The 19,365-nt window shown below is 41.1% G+C and overlaps 1 protein-coding gene across 5 annotated transcripts in view; it reads left to right on the forward strand.

Annotated features, from left to right (window-relative positions):
• Positions 1–19,365, forward strand: part of LOC149148178 (guanylyl cyclase 1) — a 396,584-nt gene that overhangs the window by 329,837 nt on the left and 47,382 nt on the right. The window lies entirely within an intron of this gene.

Below are 19,365 nucleotides of genomic sequence, written 5' to 3' on the forward strand. Positions count from 1 at the left end.
TCGGACAATGGAGGAGAGTACACCCTTGGAGAGTTTGTTGACTATTGTGCGGAGGCAGGCATTAGGAGGGAGTTCACTGTTCCTTACAACCCCCAGCAGAACGGGGTTGCGGAGAGGAAGAACAGATCCATCATAGGGGCTGCCAAAGCCATGTTACATGATTAGGGGTTGCCATTGTTCTTGTGGGCAGAGGCCTGCAACACAGCTGTTTACTTGCAGAACAGGAGTCCGCATCGTGCCTTGGGGCACATGACTCCGGAGGAGGCTTTCTCTGGGAAGAAGCCTGATCTTGGTCATCTTCATATCTTTGGATGCATTACATACTCCTATATACCCAAGGAGAAGAGGACCAAACTAGAGCCCACCGCAGAGAAAGGTATCTTTGTGGGCTACAGTGAGACCTCAAAGGCCTTTCGGATTTACATTCCTGCACAGAGGAGAGTTGTTGTCAGACGGGATGTGAAGTTCGAGGAGGACAGGGCCTTTAGGAGGTCACGGGAGTTAGAGTATCTGGATAAGCCAGACCCTCAGCAGCAGTTGAGTCAGTCGCAGGGATCCAGTGGGTAGGGATCAGGAGGATCCGGAGGTACATCTATGAGGATGTCAGGTCCATTAGTGAGCAGTGGCTCGCCGAGCCAGAGGGGTGGTGCTCCGGGCAGCATGCAGAGCAGTTCACAGAGCAGTTCACTAGGGAGTCCACTGATGGACAGTTCACACGGTACCTCAGCTTCTACAGGTTCAGGTGCAGGCAGGAGGACAGCAGACAGACAGTCAGGAGTTCAGGCTACTGATGGTGATGAGGAGGAGTTTTATTCTCCTATGGGAGAAGCATGCTCAGGGAAGAGGAAGCCCAAGTGGCTTCAGGACACCTTGAGAGATGCCACATCTGTTGCTGAGCCGAAGAGGCCGGTCAGAGAGAGTAGACCACCTGAGAGGTTTTGTAGTTATATGGCGATGGTTACCAGCATCCTTGACTCTGAGCCTTCTAGCTATGAGGAGGCAGCTAGCCAGCAGGTCTGGAGAGAGGCCATGCAGGAGGAGTATTCTTCTATCATGAAGAATGATGTTTGTGAGGTGGTGCCGAGGCCTGAGGGCAAATCCGTGGTTACTTCCAGATGGCTTTACAAGGTAAAGCATGCTGCAGATGGCAGCATTGAGAAATTCAAAGCAAGGTTTGTGGCTAGAGGGTTCTCCCAGGTAGAGGGAGTTGATTATGAGGAGACCTTCGCTCCCGTTGCTCGATATACTTCGATACGCTCCATTATATCGATAGCAGCAGAGATGGGTTGGAAGATCCACCAGATGGATGTGAAGACCGCATTTCTCAATGGCTTCATACAGGAGGAGGTGTACATTGAGCAGCCACAGGGCTTTGAGGTGCATGGGAAGGAGTCCCATGTGTGCAGACTGAAGAAGGCCCTTTATGGCTTATGGCCTGAAGCAAGCTCCCAGAGCTTGGTACTCCAGGATAGATACATATTTGCAGGGGATGGGTTTCACAAAGAGTGAGGCAGATCCGAACCTTTACTTTATTGTGATTGGTGAGGAGCCTCTCATTCTGGTGCTGTATGTGGATGACTTGGTCATTACAGGTGCAGAGAGACTCATAGAGCACTGCAAGAGAGATCTTGCGGCGGAGTTTGAGATGAAGGACATCGGCTTGATGCATTACTTTTTGGGTTTGGAGGTGTGGCCGGAGAAGGGGAATTTCTTCCTGGGGCAGGGGAAGTATATTGTGGACATCCTTAGCAGATTCCACATGGAGGATTGTAGACCCATGTCGACACCGATGATCAGCAACTGGAAGAAGCTTCATGCTTCGGATTCCGAGTTGGTGGATCCCACATTGTACAGGCAGCTGATTGGTTCCTTGATGTATTTGGTCAACACTAGACCAGATATCTGTTTTACAGTCAACACGATGAGTCAGTTTATGTGTGAGCCTAGGAAGGTTCACTGGGTGGCTGCAAAACACATTTTGCGGTACTTGCAGGGGACAGTGGATTATGGTCTGGACTACAGGCAGGGAAATGGAGTGAGATTGGCAGGATACACTGATTCTGATTGGGCAGGTTGTGCTTCTGATAGGAAGAGTACTTCAGGGTGCTGTTTTGGGTTGGGTTCAGCAGTAGTGTCATGGTTCAGCTGGAAGCAGCAGTTAGTAGCACTGAGTTCAGCGGAAGCAGAGTATATGGCAGCCAGTCTAGCTAGTTGTGAGGCCATCTGGCTTCGCAAGATGTTGTTTGGCTTATTTGGTCAGCCGTTGAGACCTTTAGTGATTTACTGTGATAATCAGAGTTGCATTAAACTCACGGAGAATCCAATATTTCATGACAGGTCAAAGCATATCAGGACCAGATATCATTTCATCAGAGACTATGTTAAGAAGGGAGCTGTGAAGCTTGAGTATATTTCCACTGATGAGCAGGTTGCAGATATTCTTACCAAAGCCTTACCACGGGGCAAGCATGTCTATTTCAGAGACAAGATGGGTGTGGTGAGGAACACCTTCCTCGGTAAGAGGGAGTGTTGAAATTTGGTACCGGAGGACAGGTGGTTCCCTTAGGCTTTGATATTTGGCCTAGGGAAAAGTGTCCAAAAGAATTTAAATTTTTCTCGTAAAGTAACTTTATAATTTTTATAAAGTTAAATCTAATTTAAAAGTGACTTTAAGTGATAAAGTTACTAAGTCTAATTTTAAAGTGACTTTTATAAAGTCAATGAAAAATTAGAAAGGAAAAGTGACTTTGGAAATAAATGACTAAGTGGGTCTTTATTAAAGTGGGGTGAATTAAAAAATAGAAAGTGAGATTTAAATGAGCATTTAATCTCAGCCATTGATCTAAATCTATTTCAGCCATTGGATTTAGGGATCACCCAAAAGTCACTTAGGGTTGGGTTAAGGGAGGAAAAGGAGGAAAAGATCATTCATTTCTTTCATGAGCAGATTGAGAGAAGGAGAGTAAGAGAGCAAGGGAGATTTCTGGACAGCTGAAAGCGGAGTTTCAGCAAAGCGGAGTTTCAGCAACTGAAAGCGGAGTTTCAGCAAAGTGGAGTTTCAGCAGCTGAAAGCGGAGTTTCAGCAAAGCGGAGTTTCAGCAGCTAAAAGCGGAGTTTCAACAGAGTGGAGTTTCAGCAGCTAAGAGCGGAGTTTCAGCAGCTGAAAGCGGTGTTTCAGCAGAGCGGAGTTTCAGCAGCTGAAAGCGGTGTAACAGCAGCGGTGTATCAGCAACAGCAGCGGTGTATCAACAACAGCAGAGGTGTATCAGCAAGGCTGAGATAAGTTGTAAAAGTCTGTTTGCTGATTTTTTGCTGAACATTTCTCCTACTGTAAAAAGGCATTTTCCAGAAATAAAGAAGAGCTCTCAAACTGGTTTTCCCCAAGAGTTGTAGGGGGTTTTTCCAGGGTCACATTGACCAAAAATCTCAGTGTTTAAATGTGTTTTAATGGCTGTTTATTACTGCTGATTTTTATTTCTGCAATTTTCAGCATTCTGTAAAATTTCCAGAATGTGTTTTCAGCAAATTTATTTTTTGCAGCTTGTTAAATGTATGGTTATGGGAAAGGGCATTTAACTATATGGGAGAAATAAGGAGAAACTGAAAACCGGGGTGGGAAAACAGAAATTTCTACACTCTTTAAATAGAGATCATGGACCAATCGAGTGTTAAGCCACAAATCAAGTGTCGGTAATACCAAGGAGAGAATGAACCGTCAGATCACTACATATCGTGACCATCAGATTGTAAGTTACAAAAGTACATAGTAAAGAAACACACTTTACTTAACTCTACACTAGACCAAGTTATACTTAACTATTTCCTATGTGTTGGAATATCCTAACATCCCCCCTTAAGAACAACTTGGGATAGGATTGAAGGATGTACAAGTATGACACAATAGGAGAAGGAAGGAGGCATTAGAGCCTATCCCCCCTTAGTGACAACTTCCTGAACTCCAGCCATCAATCGAAGTTTAGTAAACTTCGCCTCTGTGAGAGCCTGTGTAAAGATGTCTACAACTTGATCATCTATTGAACAATATTGTACTTCAAGAACATGGTCGTGAATGAGCATTCTGATGAAGTGCTGGTGCAGTTCAATGTGTTTGCTACACTGATGTTGGACTGGATCTTTGCATAGTTGAATGGCACTTTTATTATCACACCAAAGTGTAGTCGGATGCTATTGCCGAAAACCAAATTCTGACAAGATCTGACGAAACCACATGGCTTCCTTACTAGCTTCTACGACACCATGATCCTCTGCTTCTGCTAAAGAAGGAGAAATGGCACTTTGTTTCTTGCAAGCCCATGTAATAGGTCCTGAACCAAGAGCGAACACATAACCTGCAGTAGACTTCCGATCATCAGGGTCACCGGCCCAATCAGAATCAGTGAAACCAACCAATAGAGGAGATGCTTCTGCACTCTAATGAATCCCAAACTGGACTGTACCTCGAACATAGTGAAGTATTCTTTTAGCTGCTTTCCAATGACTTTCATGTGCGTTTTGCATAAACCGAGCAATAAGGCCAAAACAAAGGAAAGGTCAGGAGGAGTATGGGTCAGATATGAAAGTTTTCCTACAAGTTGACGGTATAAGGTAGCATCAACTTCAGGGGAAGTACAAGTGACTTAAAGTTTGGCTTCATACTGAAAGGGAGAAGGGGTTGGCTTACAGTCTTCCATGTGAAAATGGCGTAGAAGATCACATGCATACTTGGATTGGGAAAGGGAAATACCTTCCTTAGATTGCAAGACTTGAAGACCAAGATTATAATGCAAGTGTCCTAAGTCTGTCATTTCAAGCTTCTTTTTAAGGCTGGACTTCACATGGTTTATAAGGTTGGGATCACTACCAGTGATGATAAGATCATCAACATAAAGAACAAGAATGATAAGAGACTTGCCCATTTTCTTGGTGTAGACAGTATTGTCAGAATGACACCTAGAAAAGCCAGTTTCTAAAAGAAAGCTATCCATTTTGGCATACCAAGCCCGAGGAGCTTGCTTGAGACCATAAAGGGATTTCTTAAGCCGACATACAAGGCTCGAGCTTGTTTGTATAAAGCCAGTAGGTTGTTCCATATAGATTTCTTCATGCAAGTCCCCATGCAAGAAGGCAGATTTAATATCCATTTGATGGACTTCCCATTTGAAAGAGGCAGCAAGGGAAAGAACAAGGTAGATAGAGTTCATTTTGGCAATAGGGGAGAAGGTTTCAGTATAGTCAATGCCTTCAACTTGTGAAAAACCCTTAGCAACAAGACGAGCTTTATGTTTATCAACTTTCCCATCTGGTCCATACTTGGTTCTGTAAACCCATTTGCATCTAACAAGTTTTCGTCCCTTTGGTAGAAGAACAAGATCCCATGTATCATTTTCCAATAATGAACGATATTATTCATTCATAGTTGTGTCCCAATCTGGATGGCCTGAAGCTTCTGCAGTGGTGTTAGGATCATAATTCGTTGAAGCTTGAGCTAGTAAAGAAGAGGCTCTATCGAATTGAGAATGTGTACGTCATTGATCTGTAGGATCACTAGCAAGAGTGCCTGCTGCATCTCGAGTAGCATGGACCCATTTTGGAAGCTGAGGAGCTGAAGAAGGATCCTGAGAAGGTGGGAGAGGATTGTCATCCTCGCTTTCATCGTCTGAAGAAGAAATATTTTCAAAAGTAGAAGAGATAGAGAGAGATGGCACATCCGCCAAACTAGGCTCGTAGGTCGATATATTTTCAACAAACTTTACATCTCTTCTAATGATAACATTTTTGGACTTAAGTGGAATAAGTCTATATCCTTTGACATCTTCAGAATATCCAACAAAAATACATTTTTCTTTTTTTTTTTTCTGGGTAAAGGCTACTTCTATATTAAGTAAGAAAAATATTTACATAGTTTACATCATCCAAGGGGGACGAGGCCACCCTCTAACAGAGACAACTGGGACAGACTTTCAGACCTCTGAGACATCATTACAAAAAATTGTCCAAATGAGTTCCTTGGACAACATACAGTTTTGGATAGCCAAAAAACAGACTCTATTAACTTGCTGACTCTAACTTTTAACAAGCTGCCACTATAGGGCTGAGAACAGGAACTGAGCGAGATTGAGGATTTAACCAACAAAGACATGAACAAGTATGCAAAAAACCTTGAGAAACGCCTTCGAACAGGTTCAGGTTAGGTGACTGGGCAACGTTGGCGGTTGCCTCTGCATCGGGCTGGGCGGATCAAGCCAAATGACAGACTCCTCACCATCCTGAAGATGCCTCTCCGAACCCGGATGAACTGAATCCTGTTCCTCATTTCTATTCTGAGCACGGTTTATTAATGGCAGAATTTCTTGCACTGATTCATCATGTGTTGAGTTCTCCTGTTCCGGAGCCGGCTGAGGCTGGTCGACTTGTTCTGTGGGTGCCAGTGGACGGGGCACACGATACACTCTTCCTTGCATGTCCCCCAGAAGAATTTCGCTGCCCTGGAGGCTATCGGAAGCAGGGGAGGACCATGAGGGATTAACTGGAGGCGCTTCTGAAAGATACACAGAGAAATTGACAATTACATCCGACTGAAGGATCCTTCTGGGAATTCGGAGGCGGAATGTCTGGTAGGAATCCGGCAAAAACAGAAATTCCTCCTCAGAGCTGGATGACGAGGGGGGTATGGCTGCCATAGGAGCTATTGGGTGCGGCTCCTCCCCTTCAATCCCATTGCGAACCCCTGAACGACCGCCTCGACGAGGCACTCCTCTTCGACGCATCACGGCTTCCAACTTGAGCGTCTTGAGACTTTGCTCAGTTTCCTTGAGACAATACTGCAGATCAATATTTTGCCCACCGCCCGCGTCAAACAACATTCCCTGAACATTGCAGGTCTGAGCGGTGTTGTTATATAACCAGGACTTCGCCATCACCATATGCCGCGTACAAGACTCCATTACACCAGATCTCCTCGAGACCGGAGCAGGCTCGCTCGGCTTGAATGCAACCTCTACCGTGCTCTGCCTTTCCTTAATTCCGTTTGCCTGTAGCATTAAATAATTTCTTGTCTTCATCGCTATCTCGTACCTGCTTGCTGCCTCGGCCTTGACACAGGTGTAGAGGCGCGGGAATGCCTTAATGGCACGTCAGGACACCCGCATCCGGGTAACAAAAATACATTTTTCACTCTTAGGTTCTAAAGCTTTATGTTTCTCATCTAGAATATGGGCACATGCTTCACTTCCAAAAACACGAAAGTGACTTACATCTGATTTAATTGAGCTCCATGCTTCTTCTAGAGTGATATTCTTTAAAACCTTAGTAGGAGTGTGATTTATTATGTAATTTGCACAATTAATTGCTTCTGCCCAAATATTAAGACTAAGTCCTTTAGATTGAAGCATACAATTAGCCATTTCCTTTAAGGTGCGATTCTTCCTTTCAGCTACACCATTTTGTTGTGGAGTATATGGAACAGTTTGTTGCATTTGAATTCCATTCTCAGTGCAAAAGTTGATGAATTTGTTAAATACTTCACTCTTGAGTTTTAAGAAGCATACCCAAGTGCGTCTGGAGAAATCATCAATAAAAGTTAAGAAATACCTGTAGCCAGAGAATGAAACAACTGGAAGTGGACCACATAAATCACTATGCACAAGCTGTAAAGGGGCTGAGTTGTGCCAAGAGGCACGTTTTCCAAAACTATCTCGATGATGTTTTTCGAGTACACATCTAGAACAAACACCATCTGTCCAAGATACCATTGGAAGACCTGTCACCATATTTTCTTTACATAATTCTGAAGGGAGCAATAGTTTAAGTGACCAAATCGCTCATGCCAAAATTTGCTCACTTCATCATTATGAGCAACAAATACCGAGGGAAGATTTGATGACCCAAAGTTGTTAAACTTATACAACCTTGTAGAATCATTAACAATTCCAGTAGCTAAAATCTGTCTAGGATCTCTTAGGTCCTTAATTAACACATCGTGAGGTGAAAATTCAACGATTTTACCTTCACCTGAATGAGTTATCTGATATACAGATAGAAGGTTGCAGGATAAGGTTGGAACACATAATACATCATTAAATTGACCATTGTCTATATGAACAGTTCCAGTGCCTACAACACTAAGAGATCTCATCACCAACATATATATCATTTAAAGAAGAAAACATGGCTTTGTTTCTGGCCATGTGATAAGAAGCTCTAGAATCAATGAGCCACTCATGAGAATTAGAAGAAGAAGATACATTTAGTGCATATCTAGACCGAGATGTTTGACAACCACATGCAGAAAGTGCTATTCCTGAAGATGAAGTTGAAGTTGAAGAGTACTCCAAATGGATGTTATGCTTCTTCATTGCTACTTCCAAGGCTTCCATCTTCTTAAAGCATTTGGATTCTAAGTGGCCATCTCGATTACAAAAGTGGCAATGTCTATCAGTCTTTTTCACTTTGTTTTTATTTGCCTTATCATTTTGTTCAAATGATTTTTCATTTTGAGGCTGAAATTGCTTAGGACCATTGTTTGGTTTAGGACCATTCCTTTTAGGATACAGCTTCTTAGGATTCTTTGAATTTGGTTGCTGCTGGGCGGCTAAGGCTTTCTTAGAAGAGTTTCCAAGATTAAGAAGACCAAGGTGTAAGAGTTTTTCTTTTTCTCCTATTAAAGAGTCGCAAAAGGAATCAAAGGAAGGGGACTTGTAGGCTTGTCCTTGAGAAATGAAGGTTTCTCTTGTAGAATGGAAGGTGGAAACAAACATAGAGTAGGTTGGTCCCAACTTAGTAAGAATGGAATAGATAAGGTTACCATCTTCTTTCTTAACCTTAACACCTTCCAAGAGAAGTCTAAGGGACTTGAACTTGGACAGAAAATCTTCAATGGAAGAAAAGTTATTAGGGTCCAATGTAAGCAAGTCATTTTTGAGTTGATGGGCTCTAAGTTCATTTTTAATTCCAAAAACTTTAGTGATTTGTTTCATTGCTTCATCAGGAGTATCAAGTTCTACGATATGGAATCTAAGGTCTGGAGAAATAGACATCCCTATCAACCCATGTACTTGATCTTGCATATTTTCCCATTTGGCTGCCTTATCTTCATCTTTCGGTTTGGTTTCTTGGCCTGAGGCTATTCAGTAAAGACCTTTACTTCTAAGTAAATCCACAATGTAGGACCACCATTGGAAGTAGTTGGTGTTGTCAAGAATAACTTGGCATGGACTTTCCATTTTTAATAGAAACTGAAGCTGTATATTCTGAAAATAAGTGTTCCAATGGAAAGATCTCGAAAAAATAGGCTGATTAAAAAAAACGGCTCTGAAAACGGCTTCCGGGTGAAGAAGTTATGACTTTTTGAAGAAAAGTTCTTGAAGATGCTGACGAAGTGTGGGAATGTGCAGAAATGAATGATAATGTTATTAAAAAAAACTGCCCCCTTTCCAAACTTAATCTAATAAAGTAGCTTTGGACCAAGAAAGACTTGAACTCAAGACCTCTATTCTCATAAAGTAGCTTTGGACCAAGTGAGCTAGATTAAAAGGTTAGTAATTTTTGGAAAAGAGCAAGGGGGGGGGGGGTTTGTCACTTAAGCTTTGGGTTGCGTGCTTACTTGAGAAAGCTCTTCTTTCCCTACAAAACAAAAAACAAAAAACCCAACACAGACATTCAAAAAAAAAAAAAAAAATCCTTACGGCTTCAAGTTAGCTTTATCCGGAAACTATATATTTTCCTCAATGTTTCTGATTTTCCGAGATCACAGTAAGGCGCGACAGAAAAGAGCATACTCATGAGCAAAATCCTTCCTCTCTGTTTCTGATTTGCCCAGATCGCACAGAGTCACGAGGCAAAGAGCATACATAGAAACGAAAGATATAGATCTGGTAATAAAAAAAATAAAGAACTAAATGAACCGAAATAAATAAAGAAAATAACTAGAAACTGCAAATAAACGTTGTATACCTCCAGATCTTAAAAATGACGTAGCTAGGGCTATCAAAAACCTTTTTGCGTGAAATGAAAGGGGTTCCTCACTGGAACAGATGTCCCTAACACAATAGAGCAGTCCTCTCGGCCCGAAAGCAGTCATAAACAGTAGATCTAGGAAACGACAGTCAGATGCAGTTCTACTAGCTTCAGATCTGGATCACCAACGGATGCGGCCCTCAAATAGCTTTGATACCATGTAGGAATTTACAGGGTAAGTTCCTTAGACAGAACACCAAAAGACACTGCTCACAAACAGATCACAGGTCAATACACCAGTATTGTTGACGTGGTTAAAACCCTCAAAGAGGGAAACAGTTCACGACCTGAGCCAACGCGGCCACTTCAGGCAATTTATTAATAAAAGAATGAAAATTTACATAAGCTTCTCTCATGAACGGTTACCGTACAAATGACCCTCCATGCTCTTTAAATAGATATGATGGACCAATCGGGTGTTAAGCCACGGATCAAGTGTTGGTAATACCGAGGAGAGAATGAACCGTTGGATCACTACATATCGTGACCGTCGGATTGTAAGTTACAAAAGTACATAGTAAAGAAACACACTTTACCTAACTCTACACTAGACCAAGTTATACTTAACTATTTCCTATGTGTCGGAATATCCTAACAGGATGATGCCATCAAGCTAGGGATTGCCATCTTCAAGATAGAAGGTGAACCCACCCTTCCTAAAGGGTTCCAAGTGTTCAACACAACAAATCACCATTAAGAGAAGTGCAATGTTCATCAAGAAGGTACAATTCTATCTTGGGGGCACCTTGTCATCTCGGGGATGCATCACCTTTTCAATTCAATGTCCTATCATCAAATGTCAACATGAAGGAGGGTCACATCATTAATGCCAAGTGCTCATCAAAGTCAATGCTCCTTAATTGGGCTCCAACATCCATCATCAAGTGTTTTGTGTCATCAAGGAATGTTGTTGGAAATATTCTAAAAGTGCTAGAGAACTATCATCTCATCCCTCAGGAGATCTTGGCAACACTTGTAAGAATCATTTGGCACATACTGAAGGAATTAAGTGAAATCAACGTTAGTGGTACAAGAACCATAAAAGCATTAAGATGAACCATATTTAATGTAAAAGCCATCAAATTACTTTTCACAAGTATGATCTTCAAATTCTTCTACCAACTTATCATCGTGCAGATGTTCTCATACTTAGGTATGGGAGGGTTATCACATGACCATATTAGGTGCTTCCAACCCTAACAGAAGGAATAGTTCCTAGTTTGAAACTTTCAAATTATGTGTAAGTGATAGTGTTATGGCTTGGGGTTTACTTATGAAATGTGTCATAGTCTCATACTAGGTTACGGAAACCATTGTCAATGAGTGCCTCTCTAGATGGGGCACATAGCTTCTTGAGTTACCTTCCCTCACCTCGACCACCCATATTTTCCTTTTTCTTTCTTGCTTTGATATGGCTTGTTGAACAAGTTTTATTGATTTATCAAGTAATAATTATAATACAATCCCCTTTAATGATGGGCGGTTTATCGCTTGATTGGGGTTGAGATGTTCGCTAAGAGTTTCTTTTACTTTAATAGCCGTGATATGCTTGGATACTCTTGGAAGTGGCTATATAAGAGGGGGTAGAGGTCAAGCTCTAATTGGCTTTTTCTTGCTTTACATTGCTTGCATTTTTTTGTATTTTTATATTTGGCTTATGCCTTTTCTTTTCTTATAACTACATCAACCTCAGTTTATTTCCAAGCCTTCTTGCCATTGAACAAGGCCAACAATGAACTAGTCTAAGCAATTGCCGACAACCAATGAAAATATGGGATAGCGGACATCGGTGAATAATGACAACTATTAATTATGAACACAATGGAGTGCTACCATTATTAGAACCTCCTATTTGTGCCCCTCCTATAAATTGAGGGGAAAACCAAAAGGAAGGTCATACTAGACTAGGGACACATGATAACCACCATGATGTAAGGGAACAAGTACACAAACAGTAGTGGTCTATAATCCAATTTGAACCTTTGATCCATACTAGAATGTCTTAAACATTAAATGCAAACACGAATGGTTAAAGTACCTCAGAATAGATGACCCACCTTCATTGGATGAGAAGGTTGGATTAATGAGTGCATTGATCAGCAAGGATGAAAGGAATTTGATTGTTGACACCTAATCCGAAACGGATGAGGTGAAGCCGGACAGTCATCTAGAAGATGAACTGATCCGTTTTGTAAATGTATAAATAATAATAGTCTAATGAATAAAATCATCCAGTTGTTTCTTGCGCTCATTAATTTCTGAGCTAACCTGGCCTGACATGGTATCAGAGCACAGGTCCCAGAAATAACACCTGCCTCTGCCAGGTTTCTTCTGTCTCATGAAACCTCTGTCCTGAGACTGCGCCCTTTGTCATGAGCGCCTCTGGTCTGACACTGGAATGCGCTGAGCGTGGAATGCGCTGTTGAATGTCAGGCTCTGCGCCCTGAGCTTCAGTTTCCTTGCATGAGGACTCTGTATTGACGTTGGAGAATTTGCGTTGAGAGAGATTCGGATTGTGCGGAGGTCGACGAAGGCTGTGAGAGATAGAGCTCCATACGAATTTCTGAGATGAGGTAGGCGCTGCCTGTATCAGTCCATGGTCCCATTGTGTTGTGCGTTTTTTGCTGCGTTTTTTGCTACTATGAGTGTTCCAGCTGTTGGTGCCTCCACGCAGGAACCAGAAATACAAACCCGTCTCCATAACCCGTCTCCATAACCCGTCTCCATTGATGCTCCATAACCCGTCTCCATTGAAGATTATTCGAAGGCTTTAAAAGCCTCCAAGACCGTCAAAGGAATCTGCCGTCTGCCAAAAGGAAATTGTGTTGTGCGTTTTTTGCTGCTTTGAGAAAAACTGCTACATGTGTTTGAACTACTGTGGTATTGCAAAGACTGGTATTCGCTGCATATTTTTTTTGTAAAGACTGTGTGCAGATACCATTCCTCCACAGCGCACCGGATAGAGGCGCAGCGGTTACCACAGCAACAATAGGAGCAGCTCTTACTGCAACAATTTGAGGATTTTATCATTGGTTTACCGCTACAATCATGGCCATGTGAGAGCCCTTTTTTTCGATGGTGAAAGAAAAGTCACACCGATCATCTTCTCTGCACTTGCAGCTCACCGTCGACTCGTCACGATCATCTTCCTTACGATTGAGTATCCAGTAACCGGGTTACAATCCTTAGTCTTGTTCAAACATTCACACTATTTTAGTACACTATGAATTAACCGAGTTTGTATCCTCTGTTGCCCAGATTTATCCTACATCAGCCTCTCTCTGATATATGTATATCGAGGTACAAGTTGCATTGGTTTTTGGTTCTTATCCAGGTTGGTCCCATTTTTCCGAATCCACTTCAGCCTGGGTGATTTACGGCATTTGTTGAATCGGGTTCTAAATTCTTGCTATTCTACTCGGTTCACCACAGGGTAGGAGTCAAATATTGTAGCAGAGATACCTTGAGCGCCCTTTTTTTTTTCCTCAAAACATAATATTGTGGAAGTGATATAAAGAAATGTTGATGATATGCTGATGCAAATGTTAGAAGAAGAATAAAATGCATAAGGCTATGATATAAGGAATTTTTTTTACAGAAGTTTTTGGCAGAGATATTTTTTTCACAGAAGGATTTTTTTTACAGAAGTTTTTGGCAGAGATATTTTTTTTTACAGAATGCATTCAATCATTTCTATGGTCGGAATAGTTCTCACTGGCAAGGAGAACTATTCTGAATGGTCCCGGATGGTAAAACACACCCTTATCTACAATGAGCTGTGGAAAGGAGTGTGTGTCGGAGAAGAAGACAAAGACCCTGTGCAGCCCACATCAGACAAAGAACTCGCCATTTGGGAAAACAAGAACAGCAAAGCCTTTGCATTGATCGCAGCATCTGTAAATGAGGAAGTAAGTCGTCATATTTCATCCTATTCCACTGCCTTTGAAGCTTTACAAAAGCTGAAAGAACTCTATGATACGCATTCTGCACTTGAAGTTGTTCAGCTCATGATTAAACTCTTCACTCTTGAACTGAAAAATAATGATCCTCTTACTCTTGCATCTGAAATAAAGTCTATAGTGCATGATATTAAATCCACTAAGGTTGAGCTGGATATCTCTCTTATTGCCTTTCTCAAAGCACTCTATCCTACCTACTCTAATTATCTTGAGTCTTTACAAGCAAATGGAAACCTTAAAGATATAACCTTTGACTCTCTTGTGAAAAAGTTTGCTGAAAGAGAGAAAGCCTTTGGAAAGAAAACAGTCCCTGAATCTTCTGAAGAGACTGTTTGCCTTGCTCACAAAGAAAAGCATCCTGCTCAAGATTCTGCAAGAGGAAGAGGTGGACGAAGAGGAAGAGGAAGATACTTCAGAGGCAGGGGGGGCAGACATTCCCAAGCAGAAAAGGCAGATCTGCATTGCATTCGCTGCAAACGAAATGGATCACATGATGCTTCTACATGCAAGCTACCATGGGACAAGGTTGAGCAGAGAAGAAACCAGCAGAAAGGTAAAACTGATGACTCAGACAAAGGTAAAGCACCTGAATCCGCTCACTATATTGAGACACAATGTAACATTGGAGTAAATGAAGATTTGTTTAATGCTTCACTTGCTTCTTCGAAAAATGACTGGTTGCTTGATTCAGGAGCAACCTGTCATATGACTCATAGGAGAGATTTCTTTGAAGATTTCACTGACAATGTTGATGGAGCAGTATACTTTGCAGATCAGTCAAAAATCAAGCCATCAGGGCTTGGCACAATCAGGCTTAAACTGCCTGGTCTTCCAGACTTTCTTCTGGATCATGTTCTATATCTCCCACAACTGAAGAGAAACTTGCTGTCCCTGGTCCACATCCGCCAGCAAGGTCACTCCATTCACATGTTTGATGGCAAGCTTGAGGTAAGAAAGGCATCTGACCACTCACTTGTCATGAGGGGTATAGAAGAAGAAAGACTCCTTAAACTGCAAGGAACCTCTGCTCATGCACAGCATTTCTCATATATTTCTCATCATGAAGAAGGTGCACTTCCATCAAGTTTATTATGGCATGCTAGATTTGGACATTTAAACTATGATAGTCTCCGCTTGTTGAAGAAAAATGGTGTTGCTGGTTTGCCTACAATTCCTAGAAAACATAAACAATGTGATGCTTGCATTCTAGGAAAGCACAGCAAACAGTCTTTTCATGATTCACATTCAAGAGCACATAGGAAGCTTGAACTTATTCATTCAGATTTATGTGGTCCAATGCCTGTTTCTTCTGCAAATGGAAATAAATATATCATGACATTTATTGATGATTACACCAGAATGTGTTGGGTTTACTTATTGAAGAACAAATCTGATGCTTTTCAAACATTCAAGAATTTTCATAAGTGGATTGAAAATGATGCACAATCTCATATTGGGTCTATTCGCACTGATAATGGAAAAGAATATACATCAAATGAATTTGAACACTATCTTCGCCAACATGGGATTAAACATCAAACAACTGTGCCTTATAATCCTCAACAGAATGGTGTAGCTGAAAGAATGAACAGAACAATTTTGAATATGGTACGATCCATGCTTTTCTTCAAAAATGTAAAGACAATGTTTTGGGCTGATGCTGTTCTATGTGCTGCATATATAAAGAATAGATGTCCATCTAGTGCTATAAGAAACAAGACTCCTTATGAATTATGGTATGGACATGTTCCTTCGGTAAAACATCTCAGGATATTTGGTTCCACCTGTTATGCTTTAATACCAAAGGTACATAGAAACAAACTTGGTGCTAGAAGTCGTAAGTGTATCTTCCTGGGGTATTCAAACACATCTAAAGCATACCGCCTTTATGATGAAGTAAATAAAAAGTTTGTTTTATCTAGAGATGTCATCTTTCTTGAATCATCCAAATTTGACAGTGTTGTTGAGCGGCAACTTGATCGCTTGGATAGATTCACAAAACCGAAATCATTTCAAGAGTTTGATAATCAGATTCCACATCTTGAAGGGGGGATTCCTATACTAGATCAACATGTGGAATCTTCTTCTGAAGAACAATCTCCCCTGCATGACACTCCAACAACGGATGATGCTTTAAGTGATGTAAGATTCAGACCCAACTCAATCAACAGAACAGCCTGGACCATCTCAGAAAGGTCCCCCAAAGTGGCTGACAAAGACACTTGAAAGTGTTCATCCTGATGAAATTGGAAAAACAGGAACCAGAAATTCAAACCGACAAGATGGAGGTGATGTAGATAACTCTAATTCACCTGTTGATATGGATGTTACTTATGATTGTGAATTGAACTTGTCTACAGATTTTGAACCAACTTCCTTCAAAGAAGCTGCTTCTCATGATGAATGGAAAGAAGCGATGCAGAAGGAGTATGATGCCCTCATAAAGAATGGCACTTGGAAGCTGGTTGATCCTCCATTTGGAACCAAACCAATTGGCTGCAAGTGGGTCTACAAGAACAAGTACAAAGCTGATGGCTCACTTGACAAGCACAAAGCCAGGCTTGTGGCAAAAGGTTTTGCACAGAAGGAAGGGGTCGATTATGAGGAAACTTTTGCTCCCACAGCGAAATGGGCCACCATCCGGACACTCTTTGCACTAGCTGCTCAGAACGGTTGGAAAGTCCATCAAATGGATGTAAAAACTGCATTCTTGAATGGAGATCTAAAAGAGAATGTTTTTATGTCCCAGCCTGAAGGATTTGCTGTGAAAGGACATGAACACAAAGTATGCAAACTTGTGAAGTCCTTGTATGGCCTCAAACAAGCACCACGAGCCTGGTATGAAAAACTAACTGAGCATCTTCTGAAACTCAACTTCAAACATTTTGATCTTGATGATGCAACTTTATTTGTCAAGAAAGTTGGCAAAACAGTTGTATATCTTGTGGTATATGTAGATGATCTTTTAATGACAGGGAACAATGAAAGCTATATTGCATCCATAAAGAAAGAATTAGGAAATTTTTTTGAAATGACTGATTTGGGCTATGTTCATTACTATCTTGGCATTGAAGTAACCCAACATCCAAAGTCCATATTTCTTTCTCAAAAGAAATACATTGGAGATTTGTTAAACAGATTTGGCATGACAGAGTGCAATCCCCTTTCTACTCCAATGGAACAAAACTTGAAGCTCACATCTATTGAAAGAAAGGAATTTGAGGATGCAACAAAGTATAGACAGCTTGTAGGAAGTCTCATCTACCTCACTACTACCAGACCAGACATTTCTTTTGTTGTTGGAATCCTCTCCAGGTTTATGCAAAAGCCTTGTGAGGGACATTGGTCTGCTGCAAAAAGAGTTCTAAGGTACTTGAAGGGAACTCAAGACCTTGGAATCAAGTATACACAGGTGGACGACTTCAACTTGATTGGATACTTTGATTCAGACTTCGATGGAGACAAAGAAACTGGGGTATCTACTTCAGGATATGCTATGAGTCTTGGATCGGGAGCTGTCTCCTGGAGATCACGCAAACAATCAGTACCAGCAGATTCCACAACAGAAGCAGAATACGTGGCAGCAGCTGAAGCAACGAAAGAAATTGTGTGGCTCAGGAAAATTCTTGAAGATTTGCAAGTAAAACAAATACAATCTACTCCACTCATGATTGATAACACCTCTGCAATAAAGTTGGCCAAGAACCCAAAGTTCCATGATCGTACTAAGCACATCAATACTAAATATCATCTGATCCGACATCATGTTGAGGCCAAAACAATCCATCTCTGTCATTGTTCCACAAACGAGCAAATTGCAGACATCTTCACCAAAGCGCTTGGAAGAGAAAAGCTTGAAAGATTCAGAACGATGCTTGGACTCACCAACATCCCTTCAGATTAAGGGGGGGAATGTTGACACCTAATCCGAAACGGATGAGGTGAAGCCGGACAGTCATCTAGAAGATGAACTGATCCGTTTTGTAAATGTATAAATAATAATAGTCTAATGAATAAAATCATCCAGTTGTTTCTTGCGCTCATTAATTTCTGAGCTAACCTGGCCTGACAGTTGGCTATCTATGGATCATAGTACGACTTCTGGCTGGCAAGTTGCAATGTAGGAGAAAAAAATTGTCCTAGGGTTACCCTTGTATATGGATGGGTAATAAGTCTTTTTCTGAGATATTGAGCAGAGTACTACTAGTCGAACCTGTCAATATATTTGAGAGTTGTAGCATAGGGAAAACCCTTTGTTTATGAGCCATTTTAAGCCCACAAAATTGTTAATTTAGTCTGCCTTATTTAACCAACATTTTTACTTTTGTTGTTGGGATCAATTCTTAATAGGTGCATCTTTCATTTGTTGCAAATGCAATTGCTTAAAATCATGTGGTTAATTCTTTTAGACTCTTCAGCAACTTGCACTATTAATCATTCAAGGAAATTACAATCAAAATTAGACCAATTTCCATCAGAGCAAGTCAAAGTTTAATCCTAGCCATATTCTCACCCATACTAGACAACAGGGTTAGGATTAATTATAGGGAATGCTCCCTTAGAGTAGGAAACCATACCTAGACCTACAAGTGAGGGGGGAGGTTGCCGAGGTGACAATGGGTAGCTTGTATAATGGTTTCCTTAGATTACCCCCTTGGTGATGTTAAGACTTTAATTCTAGGCAAAATCTTAGAGATAACAATCCCAACTTAATGCCATGAAGGGGAAGTCAACATAAGACATAAGAACAAGTGCTATCTTGAAATGGGGACTAAAGGGATGGGCCATGACTAACCAGAAAGGTTTGGAGATACCGTAGAGATCAAATACTATTACATAGAACATCTAACCATGGCTTAAGAAAATACATGAGTATGGTATAACCACACTTTTGGCTCATCATGATACAATGGTACACATAATTTGTTCATATATGGGTCACAATTTGCAAAAAAATATATGATGCGCAAAAGTGAATCTGAGGTGTAACATGACGTACCTTCTAGTTCCATTGGTATACATTTTGTGGTTATTCATTGGACATTAATGAAATTATGTTATCTGATTGGATTGATCTGTAAAACATGCAAAGAATGTGTTGATGGAAGACTTATAAACAATGTCATATTCATTGTTCACTGTTCCATAATGAAAGATAGACAATTGAATTTGAATCATTGGTCATTCATTTTGATGATACATCATTCATATGACATACTCAAGTGACAAGTCTCATTATTGATACCATGAGCATTGAGATTCTACTAGACAAATCTCTATGTAAAAAGCCTTCCTGAAGTCTAGAAAAAAATAGGAGGCCTTTTAAAAATGTTGCCTTGCCCCCACAACAGCAGCTCAAAGAGTGAGTATACGATCAACAATTTGACTCTGT

Source organism: Pinus tabuliformis, chromosome 9 (assembly GCF_031772625.1).
Source record: "Pinus tabuliformis cultivar Carrire ecotype Pingquan chromosome 9, CPIR1, whole genome shotgun sequence".
Taxonomy (NCBI): Eukaryota; Viridiplantae; Streptophyta; class Pinopsida; order Pinales; family Pinaceae; genus Pinus; species Pinus tabuliformis.